The sequence below is a fragment of the Desmodus rotundus genome, chromosome 2 (genome assembly GCF_022682495.2).
Source record: "Desmodus rotundus isolate HL8 chromosome 2, HLdesRot8A.1, whole genome shotgun sequence".
In the NCBI taxonomy this organism is placed as follows: domain Eukaryota; kingdom Metazoa; phylum Chordata; class Mammalia; order Chiroptera; family Phyllostomidae; genus Desmodus; species Desmodus rotundus.
The window spans coordinates 4,376,132-4,394,450 of NC_071388.1; positions in this window are offsets into that span (position 1 = coordinate 4,376,132).

Genomic DNA, 18,319 nt, shown 5'->3' on the forward strand with positions numbered 1-18,319 from the left:
CATGGTGAGGGGGGGACCCAGGTGAGGGACCAGGCCTGGGCCATCATGGAAGCTGTGTCAAACAGGGTGTCCACCAGGACAAGGGCATTTCAGCGGGAAGTCAGAAAGGGTTAGGGGCAGTCGGTCTTCCCAACCGCTGCCCTGGTCCTTGCTGAAGGCCCATCTGCATTTGAACGGGGCTGTGGACCCTTCTACAGTGGCACCTGTCCTGGGCTCTGAGAACTTTGAGCCGAGGGGTGGGGGGGTGGAGGATGAGCGGCCTCCCCTCCTGGGCCTGGAGTCCCCCAGGGTCCCCACAGCTTCCCTTTCTGTGTTATTTTGCTGTATTTCAGTCTCTGCTCCCTCTCACCTGGGGTGGTGTGTGTGTGTGTGTGTGTGTCCGTCCACCTGTCTGTCTCTGTCTTGAAGACAGATAGGCCTTGGACAACTTATTTCATCTGGAGAAGTTAGTTTACAGCTGCAGAAACTTGGACTTGGCCCACTTTCACAGGGGCGGGGGTAAGAGGACAGAGATGAGGGAAAGGGTCAGATGGGTTCTAGGCAAGCCACTTCCCTCCGCCCACTCGCACAGGTGTGCTTTCCTGTGGCCACTAGGTGTCACTGTCCCCACTGGAGTTGCCCTGGGGGTAGGGCTGCCTTCGTCTGAAGGCTCTGCCCCTCTCCTTCCTCCGAGTGCTCTCCGTCCCTCTCAGGCTCACCCGCGTGGCCTTGGACATTGCTTCAGTCCCCAGGGGCCACACTCAGAGGGGAGCCCTGTTCGCCAGACTGGGTGGGCCCCTGTGCCCCAGTCCCACCTCTGTCCACATGAGAGAAACAGCTGCTCACCCGGGTCCCCTAGGGAAGCCCTTCTTTGTCCCCAGGCTTTGGCTCTGAGAGGCCTGTGTGGCAGCGAGTCCTGTCCCTTTGGAAGCTGCAGTAACGGATGCTTAGTAGTGACAACGTGTGGTCGACACCCCTCTCTTCCCAGCACTCAAGACGACTTGATGTTTCTGTGCTTGACCCTCACCTAGAAGAGGTGGCACAAGCCCAGAAGGTAACTCGTCGCTGAAATAAGTGTGGGTCCCTCCACCCGTGGTCGGCACCCTCGGCAGGGCTAAGAACTGTGTGTTTGGGGAGGACGTCCGCAGGGGACAGCCCTCCCAGCCGGGCGCCCCCCGCTCCCATCACCTGTGGGGCTTTACAAACAGAACCAATCCGGCCCAAGTCTGGGCTTAGTCCAGGCCTCGTGGTCAGCTGTGGTGGGGGGACACCAGACCAGGCGCCTGCATTTAGCACAGCAGATTCCACAGGCAGCCAGCCCTGAGGCCCACTGGTTGGCCCAACGTCAAGTCTGGAAGCTGCATCAGGGAAGGGCCATTACAATACTTCGAGCTGACTGGGATTTCGCGACAAATATCTATGTTCTGCTGTCCAAGAGGACGCTGACTCTTGAAGGAAACTCTGCCACTCAGCTCCAAGGCCACTCGGCTTCCACCTAAAGTGACAGGAATGAGCAGATGCTGTATCTTTGAAGCCAGGCCCATCGCTCCTTCCACACTAAGGGACCCCATGTGGTGAACTGGGGTGACGGAAAGGGATGAATTTCAGTTCTCATGGGATGAGTCCTCCGGCCCACCACCAGGGGGCGGCATTGCCAGCCGGCAACTCCACTGTCAAACTTAACTGATTTTATGTATTTTTAATGAAAGGATTTTTAATGCTATTCTTACGAAAGTAGTATATTATCTATTTGCAATACATTTTCATGTTTGTTTACTTATTATTAGATGCTATTTTGTTGTTCCAATGAGTCTTACAAATCCACATCATATGTGGAATCAGACCTGGCTTTAAAAGGTGCTTATGTTTAATGTAGCCAGAGGTATAATGAGTTTGAAGAAGCTGACCTCAAAAAAGATTTATTACTTTTTAAACCAAAGAAGTTTTCATGACACTTTTCTACACATTAGCAACATAATATCCGCCGTGCCGCACAACGACGCAAAGATACCTGTGCTACGACTTGTTGCGATGTTTCGAGATGGAAAGCAAGACTGGAAGTCACCTGCGTGTCTGCCAGCAGGGGATGAACTAAGTGACAGTACCGGGGGGTGTTACGCAGCTGTTAGCCGGACCCCGCGGACCAATGGGGCGCAGCGTGGAGAATGGACTGTGGGGATGCGGCATCGGGAGCTGATGCGGTGGTCCAGCAGGGGTGCGCTGGGCCAGAACACCGGCCGGGGAGCCAGCCGAGGGGCGGGCACACCTGCGCAGTGTTTGCTCATCACGAAGACAAGCGCAGGAAGGAGGCCAGGAGGAAAAACGTCCAGTGACAAGTCACAGAGACTATGGGTAACTCCCGAGTGTCCCGTCTGAAAGCCGCCCGGCTACATCTTCGCAGTTCCCATCACAAGGAAGAAGTTAACATCCATCCCCACAGTTTGTACACTCACGGTGGTAATAATTTCACCGTATATACGTATTCAAATCATCGGGTTGTACGCCTAAAGTCAATACGATGCGGTGTGTCAATTACATCTCAATAAAACTGGAAGAGAAGGTCACAGCGGCAGTGATTCTGAGTAATTCGTGAGGTTATCCGCTGATGATGGGAGATCCCAGAACCCGGCAGTCTGGAGGGCCTGACGGATTTGCAGTTCGGAGGGGGAAGCAGCGGGTCTGGTGGGATGGCTTGTGTCTGCCCCACTTCTCTTAACCCAGGAGAGGGGCGACTGAGGCCCACACCCCCTGTACGGGGGACGTACTCCCTGTAGGAGCGGCGGGTGCCGAATTTGCTTCCAGAAGACGGAGCCCCAGGGCGGGGCTCTTTACCGCCACCCACAGTTCGGCTCCCATGCTCCACCCTCCTCCCAGTGCGGGGTGCTGCGCAGCATCACTGCTTCCTCTCACTCCACCTCCGCTCTTCCTGGGATGGGGAGCGCACCACTTCGTGGGCTCCACCGCTCCGCTTCCGCTTGGCCTAGGTGGCCAGCACCCCCATCAGTGGGATCAACCCCGCCCTTGGCTGTGTCCTCTGAGCCCCACCAAGTAGCCCGGACCCTCTTTCCAGTAGTTCAGACATTGCCGCCTCCCTGTGTGGGGCATTCTCTTCCAAGCCAAACAGCGCAGGAAGAGCGGGACCTCCGAACCTGGGAGCTGCCAACCCACCGCGCTGCCCTGGGTGGTAGGCCAGCTTCAGTGGAGGAAATGACAGCTTCATGGAGCAGCCCACCGGAGCGACAAAACCAGCTCTGTCTGGTCTGGGCTCCAGTGAGTCACTGGTTATTTTTACTTCTAAAGCCAGAGCTTTAGCCTAATTGGGGGCTCCTGTTTCCGGGCTGATGAAGCAGATGGAAGAAACACACAGGCGGCCGGCCCCGTGCAAAATGCAAGACCCAGCTGGGCGTTGGGGGCGCGCAGAGCGAGCTCACGGGGCCAAGCTCAGGGGGCGGCCTGGAGCCACCTCTGCTCTGCTGCGCAAACGGCGGCCCCAGCCTTTGCCTCATCTTCCGGTTGATTCCTTGTGCTTGTCCGCCCAGCAGCACGGGGAATTGAGCGTACAGGAGCTGTATTCTCTAGTGCAATGTGGGCTTGTCTACATGACAAACTAATGAGAAAGTGGGACTTAGAGCCTTGGGCGAGATGCCCCCAAACACCACCTTGAGGGGGGAAGTTGGCTTCTGTGGGCAGGCCTTGCAGTCTGGCTGCGCTCAGCTCTGCAATGCTGTAGTCGGGACTGGTCCTTCTTCACGGGTCTCCTTTCTGTCCCTGGACGTGGCCACCTCAGGCCTTAGTGCTGGCACAATGAGCGGTGGAGTGCTGGGGTGAGCTCCACAGAGCCCAGAATGTTCCGTGGGGGACCTTGAACACAGGTCCCCCACGGAACCTGTGTTCTGCTGGCTGGTGGGATGACCAGGGGGAGGCTGAGCTCTCCACCTGCCAGAAACACCTCGCCCCCACCCAGCTCACCCAATCCCCACCCCCTCCTCGCCGTGAATCTGCTGGGCTTCTGCTGGCGGAAAGGGGGCAGCCCTGGGCCCAAAGAGCTGGACTGGAGTCCGGCCCGGCACTGAACAGCTGTGGCCTTGGGCAAGTTACCTGGTCCCTCTGTGCTTTAGTTTCCCTGGGAAAAATGGGGCACTGACAGCTACGGTCTTCCTGGTCAGCGAGGGTGAAATGGGACAGGGCAGAGCCGGAGGCACTCACGGAGCATCACGAGTGTGAATGCTTTGTTTTGTTCTTAAACTTGAACACCACTGACAGAAAATCTGAGCATCATCTCTGTCTCCCATGCAGCTGGCCCTTGCCCCTCTGCCCAGAGGGGAGTCTCACACCCATCACCACCAGCAGAGTCTCCTGCAGGCCTCCCCTTCTGGCCCTTGTATGCCACTGAGCCAGCCACCAAGGGGCACTTCTGGAGGGGAAGGAGCCTCCGTCCCCTGCTCCGTGTGCCCTTCACCCCACCACTGCCCAGAGTCTGTGAGTTCACGGAGAGCAGGGGCTGGATCTTTCCGTTAACAATTGCGGATATTATATATGTCATAAAAGTTACCATTCTAACTATTTTTAAGTGTACGATTAATTGGCATTAATTACATTCATCAATTCATGCAAGCACCCATCCGTCATCCACCCACCCGCCATCCACCCCCAGATCTCTCCATCACCCCAACCAGAAACTCTGTCCCTGGCAACCCCCACTCTACTCTGTCTCTGAATTTGCCTACTCTGGTCTCGATGCTTCACAGCAGTGGAATCATCCCTTGTCTGTCTGTCTGTGGTTGACTTATTCCCCTGAGCATAGTTTTCGAGGTTCATCCATGTGGCCACTTAATTTCTTTTTTTGTGGCTGAACAGTATTTCCAGTCCTTTAGAGTGCGTTTTGTTGGCCCATTCATTGGCTGAACACGGGGGCCATGTCCCACTGTTGGCTGCTGTGGGCCGTTGACACTGGCGTGAAGTCATGTGCTTAAGTGCCGGATCTCAGTGCTTTGGGACACAGGCAGACGTGAAAGGCCGGGTCACATGGTCTAACACGTTGAATCGTGCCCCCAAATACATCGTGTGAGAGTCTCAACCGCTGGTACCTCAGAATGTAATTTTACCTGGAAATAGGGTTTTTCTATAGGTAATCGCATAAAATGAGGTTGTTAGTGGGGGCCCTTGATTGCTCTGACTGTGTCCTTATAAAATAGGAAGATTTGGGCCCAGCGACAGGCACACACAGAAGGGAAGCGGTGTGGAGGCCCCTGGAGAAGACAGCCATCTATCCATAGCCAGGGAACGCCTGAGGCCACCAGGAGCTGGGGGAGGGGATGGGACAGATGCTCCCTCACTGCCTTGGGAGGTGCCAACCCTGCCAACACTTCGATCTTCGACTTCTGGCCTCCAGAGCCGTGAGACAGTAAATTTCCGTTGTCCAAGCCCCCCAGGGTGCGGCACTCCGTCTCGGCAGCCCCGCAAACCCATACGTCTGCTGGGTCTCTGTGTGGCTATCTCAGCGCCCACCCGCCAGTTTCCCTCGGGGCTGTCCTGCTTTGTATTTTCACCAGCCTCGGGAGAGACTCCCAGTTGCTCAGCATCATCCCCAACACTTGCTGTTTTCTCTGCTTTACTTTAGCCGTCCTATGGGGTGCGCGGCGGTCTCGCAGGTGGTCTGGCCTGCATTTCCCTGAAGACTAGTGATGCTGGCACCTTTTCTTGTGCTCACTGGCCATCCGTATATCCTCCCCTCCTCATCTTTAAACCCCCAGTGCAGAACACAATGCCTGATATGCTCAATAAACGTATTTTGACTTTTGAATGGATGGAACTCCCTGGTCTTGAGCTCCCCAGCGGCCTTCGTCAAGTGTTGACAGTCCTTTGGGCTGTCATGGAATCCCCACCCAGTCGCTTCTCAGTACACAGGGCGTGAGCGCCGAAGTCCTCGCACAGCCTGCGTGTCAGCTTCCATCTGCTCCCAATGATTTCTCACCTGCTTATCATCACGTGACCTTGAAGCAGATCACCCAAACTGGGATAACAGGCCCCACCTGGGACTGTCCCCACACATCAGCCTGGCTGTCACGCTTCCGCCACGCTGTCCTCCCATCTGCCCTTGACCTCTGGGGGGCCCTTGCACTGGCTGAGCCCTGTGTCTGAGGGCCCTTTGCCTGCTCACCGCCTGACCATGGCCTCTGCCTCCCCGACCTCTCTTTCTCGCCAAGTTCTTCTCACCGTTCTCTCTCACCGCTCCCGCTCGTTTTCGTCACGGCTCTGATCACAGCTGATGCTTATAAATTCATCGGCTTGTATGCATTTTGTCTGCTTCCTCTAGACCACAAGTATTTCCCTTTTATTGGAAAACAGGATAGAGCCAACATGTTGCCTGGTGCCCGACCAAAGCTGGACAAAAATAAATAATGGTCGAATGAATGAATCGTCCACTGAGGTGAGCCAGGTGCCGTGTGGAACTCTGCACGTGAAGGCTGGGACACAGCAGAAACGGGGCTGGAGACTCCCCTTCCGTGAACAGTGAACTCGCAGCTGGAGAACATCACACCGACGAGGAGCCCTTTCCTCTCATGCTGCTCTTGAGCCAGAGGACTTGTTGGAACCATTGCGAATCAGTGTAAACGTCAGTCACGTCTCTCTGAAAGCTGTTATGAAAATGGCTTCTTAATAGTTGCCACTCACTTGCCCAACTACCTCTTCACCTGCCCTCACCCACCATCGACTCCCCCACCACTCCAACCAGCATCTACCTGTCCCTGCAGCATCTGCCTCCCACCGGCCCCCACCCCCTCCTATTCGTCCACCTCTCACCTTCCACCCTCCCAGCCACTTAACACCAACCCACCCATTGACCATCATCCACCGACCACCCCTCCTTCACCCTCCCACCCCCTATCACACATCCCAGGTGCTGGGGCCTGCTCATGTGCCCCTATCGGCTCTGAATGTTGCAGGGGGGAGCAGCAGTTGGCTTCAGGTAGGTCCCCCTGGATACCCCCGAAGGTAAAGGTTACAGGCATTCGAAACAAGGTCCCTGAGGTTTCGCTGCAGACCTCATGGATTTAGGGAAGAGGAAGGCCCTGGCCCAGTTGTGGCTTTGGTTCTCCCAAATGTCAGCCTGTGGATCTGCCTGGGACCCAGTATTCTGTGCTTGAAAATCTCTCCCCCTGCGGAGAGAGATGACATCTTCCAGGGCCCGTGGAGCTGCTCCCTGCAGCCAGCCCCCCTTCTTTCCTTGCCTCCGAGGATGAAGTAGGAAGGGTTTGGGGCTGCAGTGTTGAGAGTGTTGGCCAGAACTTCAGAGCCCCTTGGTCGAAAGCCCTCCATCACAGAGCAGGAAACCTGAGCCCCTGCATTGCAACGTCCCCCTGAGCCAGGGGCTACTGTTACCAGCGTCCAGCCTGAGACTCGGGGACCCTGCCGGGCAAAGGCACAGCCTTAGAGGGGACATATGCTGCTTCCTGGGGGGCTTCCCCCTGCCTTCCACCACACGCAGACTCTGTGCCTAGTGCCCTGTAGCTGGGCACAAACAGGCTGATTTTCTTCCTGTCTTCACGTAAAGGTGACGACCTCCATTGGCTAAGCCACATCGATGCCATCTGTGGTTTTAATATGCACTGACTTATCTTACCCCTGGAAGAGTCCACGGCCACTGGGGGCCAAAGCCCTGGTCCAGGACAGAGAGGTTTCCGAGAATAGCCCAGTGGCTCACGGCGGACAAACCCCAGGGAGAGAGCGCCACGGAGCAGCAGGGCCCCTCCCTGCTGCAGCCTCTCAGCATCTCACCGACACCTCCCGGGCTGTTCTGCTGAGACTGCCTCTGCCTCCAAGCTGACCCTGCAGACAGCCGCCGCACAGTGTTATTCTTCTGGCCAGAAAAACCCAGGCTGTCTCCCAGACTCAAAAGCACACCTCCAGAGAGAGTGCTCGCTCAGCTTCCTGGCCAAGGACATTTCCTTCCCGCCCACCAGCGCGTCCGCTGTATCCTGCTGTGGAGTCCACCGCTCGCAGACTTATTTACTTAGTTCACGCAGGGGAAAAAAATGTACTTTTAGAGATAAAAAGTAGGGTGAAGAGAGGAAACAACTGTGGGAATGTAAAAACCAAAGGGCAGGGGCCGGCAAGTGTCAATGAAATGCCTGTTTGAAAGGTTCCGCTTTTGTCCCCTCGTAGCAAGTCCAGGGGGTTGAATGAGGCCCGGCCCCACCGGCAGTGCTAGTGCTCAGCAGGAAAGTGTTTTTACAGTGGAACCTGTTTGCGATGACGTTCTGAAACCCCAAACACTGCCACCCATCCGGAGGCGCCTGGATGTGCGCATCTAGGAGCTGCGCAGCCGCTTGCGGTGGAGGGTTCTCCTGCCCGCAGCTGGGATCCGCTCCTGTTTTCCAGCCTGGAGATCGGAGGTGATGTCAACTCTTAGATTTATGAACTTTCTTCTTCCATTTTATTTTATTTTTTTAAAAAAGATTGTTTTTATTTACATTTGGAGAGAGGGGAAGGGAGGGAGAGAAACTTCAATGTGCAAGAGAAACATCAACTTTAAAGAGAAACATCGAGTCAGTTGCCTCTCACATGCCCCCAATTAGGGACCCGGCCCACAATCTGGGCATGTGCCCTGAATGCGAATTGAATCAGCAAATTTTTGGTTTGCAGGCCGGCGCTCAATCCATTGAGCCACACTAGCCAGGGCTCTTTTTCCATTTTATTTATTTTTAATTTTTTTATTTTAATTTTATTTTTAAAGATTTTATTTATTTTCTGAGAGAGAAGGGAGGGAGAGAGAAAGGGAGAGAAACATCGATGTGCAAGAGAACCGTCGACTGGTTACCTCTTGTTCATCCCCAAATGGGGACTGGCCTGCAACCCAGGCATGTGCCCCAACAGGGAATTGAACCAGTGACCCTTTGGCTCACAGGCCAGCGCTCAATCCACTGAGCCATACCAGCCAGGGCTTATTTTTATTTGTTATTGTTGTTCACGTACATATGTCTCCATTTTCACCCCACCATACCGCCCCACCCCTATCTTTTTCTATTTTAAAATCACTCCGTGGCAGACCGGCAGTCAGGCAGATTAAGGAGACGGGAAAAGAGCCTATGGCTTAGCGAGCTTTAATGACATCTGTGAGTCTGTTTTCAGCTAATTTCCAACTTAGGGGGCCAGAAGCCAGACTGGGGATGTGGTTAGCTTTTCCATCTCTTCTGCAGTCCGTTTTGGTAAGACATACTTTTCCAGAACACCATTAACCGGCACACAGGTGCCTATGGTATTGTTTTATAAGTATTTCCCTTTCTTAATCCAAATTTTACATATTTGTGGTCTCCCAACCCTTTAAAAAAAAGTCATCAAGCTATTTTGTGGTCTTTCTGTTTGGTTTTTCAAAAAATCTAAATCTTGAGTTTATTATCAATTCTTGTGTCTCCGTCCCCCACCTTATTTATTTAAATTTTACATTAGTTTTTCTATTTTTCCCTTTAGAATGCTTGGCTAGTTTTTTCAGGAAGTGTTTAACGATATGATTATTACTTTGCCTTCAGCTTTGACCTATTCCATGGGGTCTAATATATAATATCCTTATTATTGTAGTTTCCCAGATAAGCTGCTGTTATAGTTGGAATTCCTCTTTGAAACAGGAAAGACAGATTCTTTTTTTCATTTCCAACAGGTTGGGTATCAACATTTTTTGATACAACTTTATTATTTTTAGTTTTAATATAGTTCTAGAAGGTGGTTTCTATTTCACTTCTTGGAATTTATTGGGGTGTTCTTCGTGACCTAATATGTTATCTAAAGTTGAGTAAGTCTTCTTTGTTTTTGAAAAGACCGTGTACTGTATTCTCTTCCCTTTCAGGACACAGAATGAGCTGTACATAGATAAGATCGGCCTTGTTCATCCTGTTATTCCGCCTGTCTGTATCTGGTTTCTGTTTTTTGTTTTCTAGTCTTACTTGATAGGGACTGAGAGAAGTGAGTTAAAGCATCTTAGTATTAATGAGTTCCTGCCATTTTTCCCAGTTCATGAGCGATACCTTTTCACTGCGCATTATAAAATTCATCGTGATGAAGTAACCCGTGTGGAGAGCCCTTGAGTTCTTTTGAATTCAGATTTCCCTAATATCCATCTTATACTTCTAACTTTGCTTGTTTTCCATTGACCACCATTTAACCCATCACGTACTCATCACTTTACATATCATTCACCTATAATTTTGCTTGTAATTTTACTTTTGGCTTTTCTAAGTCATCTATGGGGTGGCTCTGCCTGCAGAGCGCCCCCCCACGCCCCGGCCGCCATGGATGAGAATAAGTCTACCAAGACATGATCTGCTTGGGGAGGAAAGGTGGTCGATCTCTCAAAGGAGAAGGGCCAGGAGCCTGTTCCTCAATGGGCTTTTACTGGGTTAAGTTTGCACAGGAATACAGGTAAAGCTCATCAATCATTGTCAGGCAGTAAGGATCAAACAATAGATAACATACAAAGAACTCTGAGGGCTTATTCTGAGTCAGGGTCAGTTAGCTAAAGGGCTATAAAACTTTGGGGAACAAACTCATTTCATGCTTGGACCCTTATCAGAAAACTGAGGGCATTCTTAGCAAAGCAGGTTTCACAGGATTTTATGCATTCTTTCTTAGGCCTGATCACCCTGGGGAACCCGCCCTTTCCAGCACAGGGCGACACCCACCTCCAGCATTGTTTCAGGCTTAAATTAGGCAGGGGAAGTAAGGCAGCCAAGAGATTAGGAGAATTCTGGCAGACAGAATGAGGACTCAGCCTATGTCAAAGCCAAGGAGTGAGGGGCCTTCACCCCCTTTTTCTATAGCCCCCCAAGTCCTTTCCTGAGGGGCCCCTTTGTGACCATGCCTGTCTTAGGTCATTCCTCCCTTGAGGAATCTTACCCGTCATTGGCCAAACAGTCATCTGATCCGGGCCAAGCAGGGTGAAGTAAAGGGGGCAGAGGTGGTGCCCCTGCCAGGGAGATAAGCTTTGTCTCCTTAGTGGCTTAGGGTCCCTAGGTCTCTCACTCAGCCTCAGCCATGGGGGTTACGGCTTCTGAAACCAGGCAGGGCGGCTCCCAACAGTCATCTAATGACAGAGCTCCAAAATACATGGAGCAGCAACTTATAGAACCGTAAGAAATAGATCCTCAATTTACAGCCAGACACTTCAATCCCCCTCTTTCAATAATTAATAGAACAAATAGAAAATCAGGAAGGATATATCAGAGTTGAACAACACGGGACGGGGGAGAGAACCAAGAAGGCGGCCCGGAAGAGTCTGGAGGCTCTGGGGTGTTCACCTGTGTGAATAAGGCTTCGGGGAGGGAGTGGAGTCGAAAATAAGCAGGAGAAGATGGAAATAGGCTCAGGTAAGGTGGAGGCTTTCATACTGGGGAAGGTTAAAGCCTTTTCTTTAAACGTGAATGGGAAGGCTTTGCTTTCATGAAAAGATTTGGAGCGTGAAAGACCAGACGTGCAGATATTATAGAGCACCAGGTTCATACATTGGAGCTTCTTCCCGTGGACTCTGCCTTGACCATCACCCGGACCACATTTGGGCCCATACGGGAATGGGCCTTTGTCTGCTGTCTACTATTGACTTTCCTGGTGCAATAGATTCAATCTCCACCTGGGAGAAGGGGTGGGCTCCTGGGCACCGTACAGAATACATCACCCTGCATTTTTTCCTCCCTTAACTCCTGTCGGGTCCCTTGCCCTGTTTCCAATTGTGCAGGGTTCTACGACACCAGGAGTCCTGTTTTTCCATGTAACCGTGGTCCCGGGGAATTCTGTGCACATGGATTTTTTAAAAGATTCTATTTATTTGTTTACTTATTTTAGGGAGAAGGGAAGGGAGGGAGAGAGGGAGAGAAACATTGATGTAAGAGAGAAACATCAATTTGGTTATCTCTCATACACACCCCAACTGGGGACTGAATCCACAACCCAAGGAATCGAACTGGAATGTGCCCTGACCAGGAATCGAACTGGCAACTTTTCCCTTTGCAGGATGATGCCCAACCAACTGAACCGCACCAGTCAGGGCTGTGCATGTGGATTTTAAAAATAAACTAAGTTATATGTAAAATATTTGAGGAGTTGCATATCTAAAGGGATTCAATGGGGATATTCTCTCATAAACCACAAGGCCATTCATTCAACCACGAGTCACCTGTTGAGGAAATCCTCAGTGCAAGGCCATGGGAATAAAAAAGTGACTAAGACAAGAAGGTTCACAATCTGGTGGGGAAAAGAGACAAGTTGGAAAGAAAACAAAAACAAATATCTCTGTTATTTGTCTACCAGGACACAGGATTGCAGAATGAACACAGCTGTGTAACTGTGGTGGGCAGAAATCAGGCTCCGCTGCGGGATCATGAGAAAGCATCCCAAGGACCCACGCCCGGGAGGTTGTGGTGTGGCAAGATGGCCTTTTTGTGTGGAAATCAAAGTTGCCCCGTGGGTTTCCAGTTTCCCATCTCCACCCATCCCTCCATGAAGAAAGTCCAACCATGTCCTAGGCGAGACCAGAGCGAAAGCCAGGGTCCAGAGTTTCTGCTTCCCACAGTCTGCCCTGGGCCCTGATAGCTGCTAGACCCACATGGCCACGTGTTCCCGAGCAAGTGAACCCACAAGTTAAATGGAGTGAGTGTGGTACTGGAGAGGGTGTGAGAGAGAGAGGTTGTTTGTTTCCTTGGGTTTGGGATGGACCAGGTGCTTTTTCAGAAGAACCAATCAACTTCTGAAGCCTTCACGGGCATTTGTTAGGCCCATCCCCTAGATAGACTGACAGACCTCTTTGGCCAATCGCTTCCCCTGCGCCCCCCACCAACCCTGTGCTGGAGAAGGGAGGAGTGTTGCCCCTTGGTGGAGCAATTGTATGATCCCCCTGGAGGGTGAAGCTGTAGCCTCCTGGCAAACAGGCTTATGTCCCTCAGTTTATTAAACTCAATGTCCAATTCCCTTTTGCTCACCTTTTTATTAATAATTAGCCGACTACCAGTGGTAATATAACTACCACCCAAGTCAAGAGGGGAAACATTACCAGCACCTAGGAGCCCCCAAGTATGTCCTCCCAGTTACCATTCTAAAGGCACCAATTTACATCCTTCCTGGAAATCTAGGTTGCAGTTGCCTCACCTCCTTGCCAACACTTGCTATTGTCAATCTTGTAAAATTTTAGCTAGAAGAATTCTGGAGGGCATGTAGTGGTATCTCATTGTGGTTTCAATCAACACAGATTTGACTTTAGAAAAACAAAGCATGTGATATTCTCATGCCTGGGCATTATGGAGAAATTCAAATACGAGTGTTGAATTTCATAGCAGAATTATCTATGGAGCTATGGAAGGAAAAGAGGCTGCATTCCCCACCCCCAAGAGGGTCATCTGAGGAGAGGGCTAGGAGTCAGGTCGTGTCCGGGTTCTGGGACTCCCAGGTGTGGCACTGGGCCCCCCATCCTCAACACCTCTTCACTCTCCTGGGACCAGCTCCCTGATGCCTGCCGTCTGTGTTCAGCAAGGTCACAGGCAAGCTCCTACCCGAGGCAGGCACCAGCTTCCCCAGACACCTGTTGAAGCCACTAGAGCAAAACTCTGCTGCTTTCCTGGGGGTTAAATCCTGCCTTCTTGCTATTTATTATGCTGGATGAGAGACATATGTAAATGCTTTATTTTGGAAAAAATGTCAGGGATAACTGGAAAAAGCCACAGACCGCCCCAGAGCAGGAGGCAGTAGCTGATGCTCCCTGCAGGAGCTGCTAGGCTGCCTGGTGGGGCAGAGAGCTGCAGCTGTCACTCATTTTCCCGGCAGTTACCTGGCCCGGATGGCAGGGCGGCGAGCTTCTAAGTCGAAAGCCCCTCAAGAGAAAGGAATGAAAGTGTGTACTGTGCTGGGCTTTCCTGGGACAAAGCTGCAGAGCAGGAGGTGTGAGGGGGATGGTGATTTGCTCCCGGGAGCTGGGCCCTCCCTGATTTATGGGGCGACCTCCACTGGCCTTTCCCTGTGCAGGAAATAGGCTGTTTGCTAATGCCTTTCCCCTGCCACACACACCTGCAAAAGCCAGTTGGTAGTATTTTAAAATAATTTACTAGAATTAAATTTCTGTGTTTTTCTTTGGATAGTTGCCCAGTAATTGGCTTTGTGCTTTTTGACTCAAGAAATGGCTTCAAATATATAGAAACTCGGATTTCAACCTCTCTCTCCCTCTGTCACAAACACACACACTCCACTGGCTCCTGTTAAATAAGAAGGGGATGAGGAGACTGTAGGAAATGTGGGGCAGCTTTTTTTTAATCCTCAGAGTTTTTGTTAAAGTTATTTTACTCACTAGTCATTTCCCGAGGTGGGGGAGGGGCAGGTGGGGGTTTCCTCTGCTTGCTCCTCCCTCTCCCTACAGTGACTGTTAAGCTACAGAGCATTTCTAATTCTAATCACATTCGTCTAAAATTGATGTTGCCTGCAGAAGAAATGTGCATTGGGTTTGCGCTTGCTCTTGGCCTTGGTTTAGCAAGTCCCCTCCCAGTCACTCAATCCCCTTCCTCCCTCCCTCCTGTCTGTGGACCAGCCGTTGGTGCCTGGCCTGACTCCCATGACTGGAGTATCTCATACACGTTGGTCCTCCTGGCCACCAGGAGGAGCTGTCTTTGGGGAACTTGTGGTTCATTTCCCCCAAGACATCCAGTGGCTCTCACTGAGCATGCACAACTAACAACCCTTCCAGGCTTATCGTTGTATTCATTGGACAGACAAGGGAAGGGGTACTCTGAGAGTTCATGCTGGACCCGGGTTTCTTCTGTCTGCAGGAATGGTGCTGGACTCCACCCCCAACACACACACACAATGCCCTCTGGGGTCCCAGGGTAGCCCTTAGGGTTTACCGTATTTTTCAGACTATGAGATGCACCTAGGATTCAGAGGAGGAAAATAGGAAAATTTTTGAAGCAAAAAATGTGGTAAAATATTTAATAACATAAATAATATTTACCAATGTAAATGTAAGCTACATTTGGACTATAAGAAGCACCCCCATTTTCCTCCCAAATTTTTTGGGGGAAGTGCGTCTTATAGTCTGAAAAATACGGTATTTAAATGAACAATCACTTATGTGCAGAATGAAATTTGCATCTCCAGTTGCACAAGCATTGTCTCAAGAGGAAGTGTTTTTAAAATTAACTTTATTGGTGTAACATTGGTTAATGACATGTACATTTCTGGCAAAGAACTTTATAACGGAACATCTGTCCACTCCACTGAAGTGAGGGGTTATAAGTGTATCTTCAACCTTGTGACTTAATCACTATTGGAAATCACAGATATTTTCACATTAAATTATAGCTGTCACAGGCTTCTTAAACTATCATTTATGCTCATTACTGCTTTCAAATGGTAGTATTTATTAGCCCCCTGCTGGACATTGTCATTAAGTATATTAATAAAGGAGCACAACTATTACTGTCATATTCTTTAAATATCTTGATAACAGATTTCAATATAGTTGGTTTTCTTTTGAAATCTTATGTATTTATTTTTTTCTTTATATGTAAAAGTGTTCATCTGAGGTGGAGTCCATGGTCACAAACGACTCTGGGGCTGCTAGACACCTGGCGAGAAGACCCTGTTCTGTCACCTGGGGAGGAACCCATGCCCAGGTGTGCCTAATGCTTATGCACAGAGAGGAGGAACATGCAAAAAAAAAAATATATATATATTTCTTAATCCTCACCTAAGGGCATACTTATTGATTTTAGAGAGAGGGGATGGGACGGAGAGAGAGAGAGGTGGAGAGAAATATCAATCAATTGCTTCTCATATGCCCCCCATCTGGGGATTGAACCTGCAACCCAGGCAAGTGCCCTGATCAGGAATTGAACCTGCAGCCTTTTGGTTTATGAGACAATGCTCCAACCCACTGAACCAGCCCAGCCAGGGCAGATCATGCATATTTTTAAATGACTATTGTGCCTGTATGAACTGGAAACAAGGATGTTCTGATCTCAGTTTTACGTTCTCCATACGAGGCAGCTGACTCTTCCATTTAGCAGTCCTCAGAAAGTTTCCTCACTTTTTCAAGCCCGGTTTCCTCACCTGTGGAATGAAGGCAGCCATCGTGCCCTCCCCTCCTAGTCGCTGTGCCGCTTGAAGCACTAATTTAGCACTGCTGATGGTGCATTCCCCTGGGCTTCCAGAGCAGCCCTCTTCTCCTTGTCCCCGCTCACCGTGCGTTCTTCATCTGCCTGCTTCACTACAACGCCCCCCCCCATCTAAATGGGAACCTCTGCACACACCAGCTCCCCCCAACAGCCCCTGTCAGCCCCTTGAATTCCTTGTTTATGTTCACTAGTGTGATCTTTTCTAGCTCATGGCTTCGAGAAGATTCCCAGGCTGACGGCTCCCAAATCGACCTCTCCCTGTACTCCAGCTTACACGTCTTGACATCTTTGCTTGAGACAGCTGAGACCAAACACGTAGGACAAGCAATCTACCTTAGCAGACTGGAAGCGTTTCTTCCCAGAGTCTTCTTCATTTCAGAAAATGGCGACTCCGTTTTTCTAGTTGGTCCAGCCCCAGATCTGAGCATCACCCTTCAAGGCTCTTTTTCCCCACACCCACAACCAAGCCATCAGTAAATCCCACCAGTGCTTCCTTCAGACACGTCCCAATCCCTTCTCCCCTCCACAGCGGCTGCCTGCTCCAGACCCCCATCTCTTGTCCCAATTGTCACTGCCTGGCAGTGAGAAAGCAAAGAGACCCGGAGGCCAGGGGAAGCCAGATAGCATTGTGGTCAAGCACAGGGCTTTGGGGCCAGGCATTTCACGTACAAATCCTGGCTCCATTTTAGTTTATTACTATCAAGTAATGAGCTGTTATTATGCAAATTGCAAGAGTGCTGTGGGTTTCAAATTATTTCCAAGTAGGGCAAGAACGGCTGACTTGAGAGCAGGGTTCTCTGGGAGATTTCCGAGGCTAGGACTTCAAATGGAAAAGCCTCTGAAAGCAATTAGGACCTGTTGTCCACCAGGGAGCACACTCAGGTGCTTTGAGTCTAGGAGGGGAGTGACTTCCTCTCGGGAAGTGGAGTAAGGGTTATTTTGCCCAGGGTCTCGCAGGGTGGAAGATTCCAGTGCCCACTCACACACAGGGCCAGGGCAGGGCTGGGGTGCCCATGGATGACCCTGGGGGTAGATGGGCATGGGGACATTCCAGGCTGTGCCAGCACAGGCACCTGGCAGTCAGTGAGGGTCACCAGGGTGCCCCCAAGGGCTAAATACTGGGCTTCACCCCTTCCCCAAGTCCAGGGGCCCTGGTGCCTCCTAAATGCATGTGGACGGAAAGAGAAACTCCGCTGGCTTTACACATCCCTGCCTCAGAGCCAAAATGGATTCAAGAGAAGCGAAGAAATGGAGCACATATTGTCCCACGAGGATCAGTTGTAATTTGTATCCACAGCAAGGGTTTCCTGGGAAACATCCGAGTCTGACTCCCGTTTTCTTCCCTGTCTGAGATTTGGGGCTGTGGGTTTTACCTCCGAAAGGACCCACAGTTTTGTCAGGACTCCCTCGGCTCAGCCTGCCTCATGCTGAAGATTTGGCAGCAACGGGACTCTACTCGATGGCCTGGGGGGTCATGTGGCAAGAGAGGGGCTCTGAGAACCCCAGGTGCTTGTCTGGGGGCTGAACGCGAGCAACACAGCAAGTGGAAGCCGGGAACCACATTCTTATACCTCGGTGCTTGAGGGAGGCTCTCAAGGTCTTGTTTGGATCTACTTCCTGTTTGCTGGACTGGCTGTGGGACAGGACTGGCTGTGGGACAGACCTGCCTGTCCTGTCACCTCCTGCTTTCTCTCTAGATTCAAACTTGGACTTCTGGGTCTGACATGTTTCATCCAATCCAGCCATGACTGGGCCAACTGTAGCTCAGTGTAGTGATGGTGCTGGAAGGGGCCGTAAAGAATCCACTAAACCATTTGGAAATGGTCTAGACGAAAAAGTAAATGGACTATAGGTCGTTGCCCACCTCAGTGAATGTATTTGACCCCTGCTTGCCTGTCTGGGCTTGAATCCCGGGTCTTCGACTCACTAGCTCTGTGACCCTGGGCAAATATCTCTTTGTGCTTTAAATTATCTTCTTTGTCAAACAGGGTTGAGAATAGCATTCATCTCATTGGGTTCTCATGTGTCTCATTGGACCAAATGAGAAAACAAAAAGTAGTCTCGCACAGAGTAGGTGCTCAGTCAATTGTAAGCATTATTATTGTTAGTCTTTCACCTGAGTAGGAGAAAGGGACACTTTATTTTAGTAGGGATAGAATTCAGAGAAAGCATTTGAGAAAAGCTATTTTTTTTAAAAT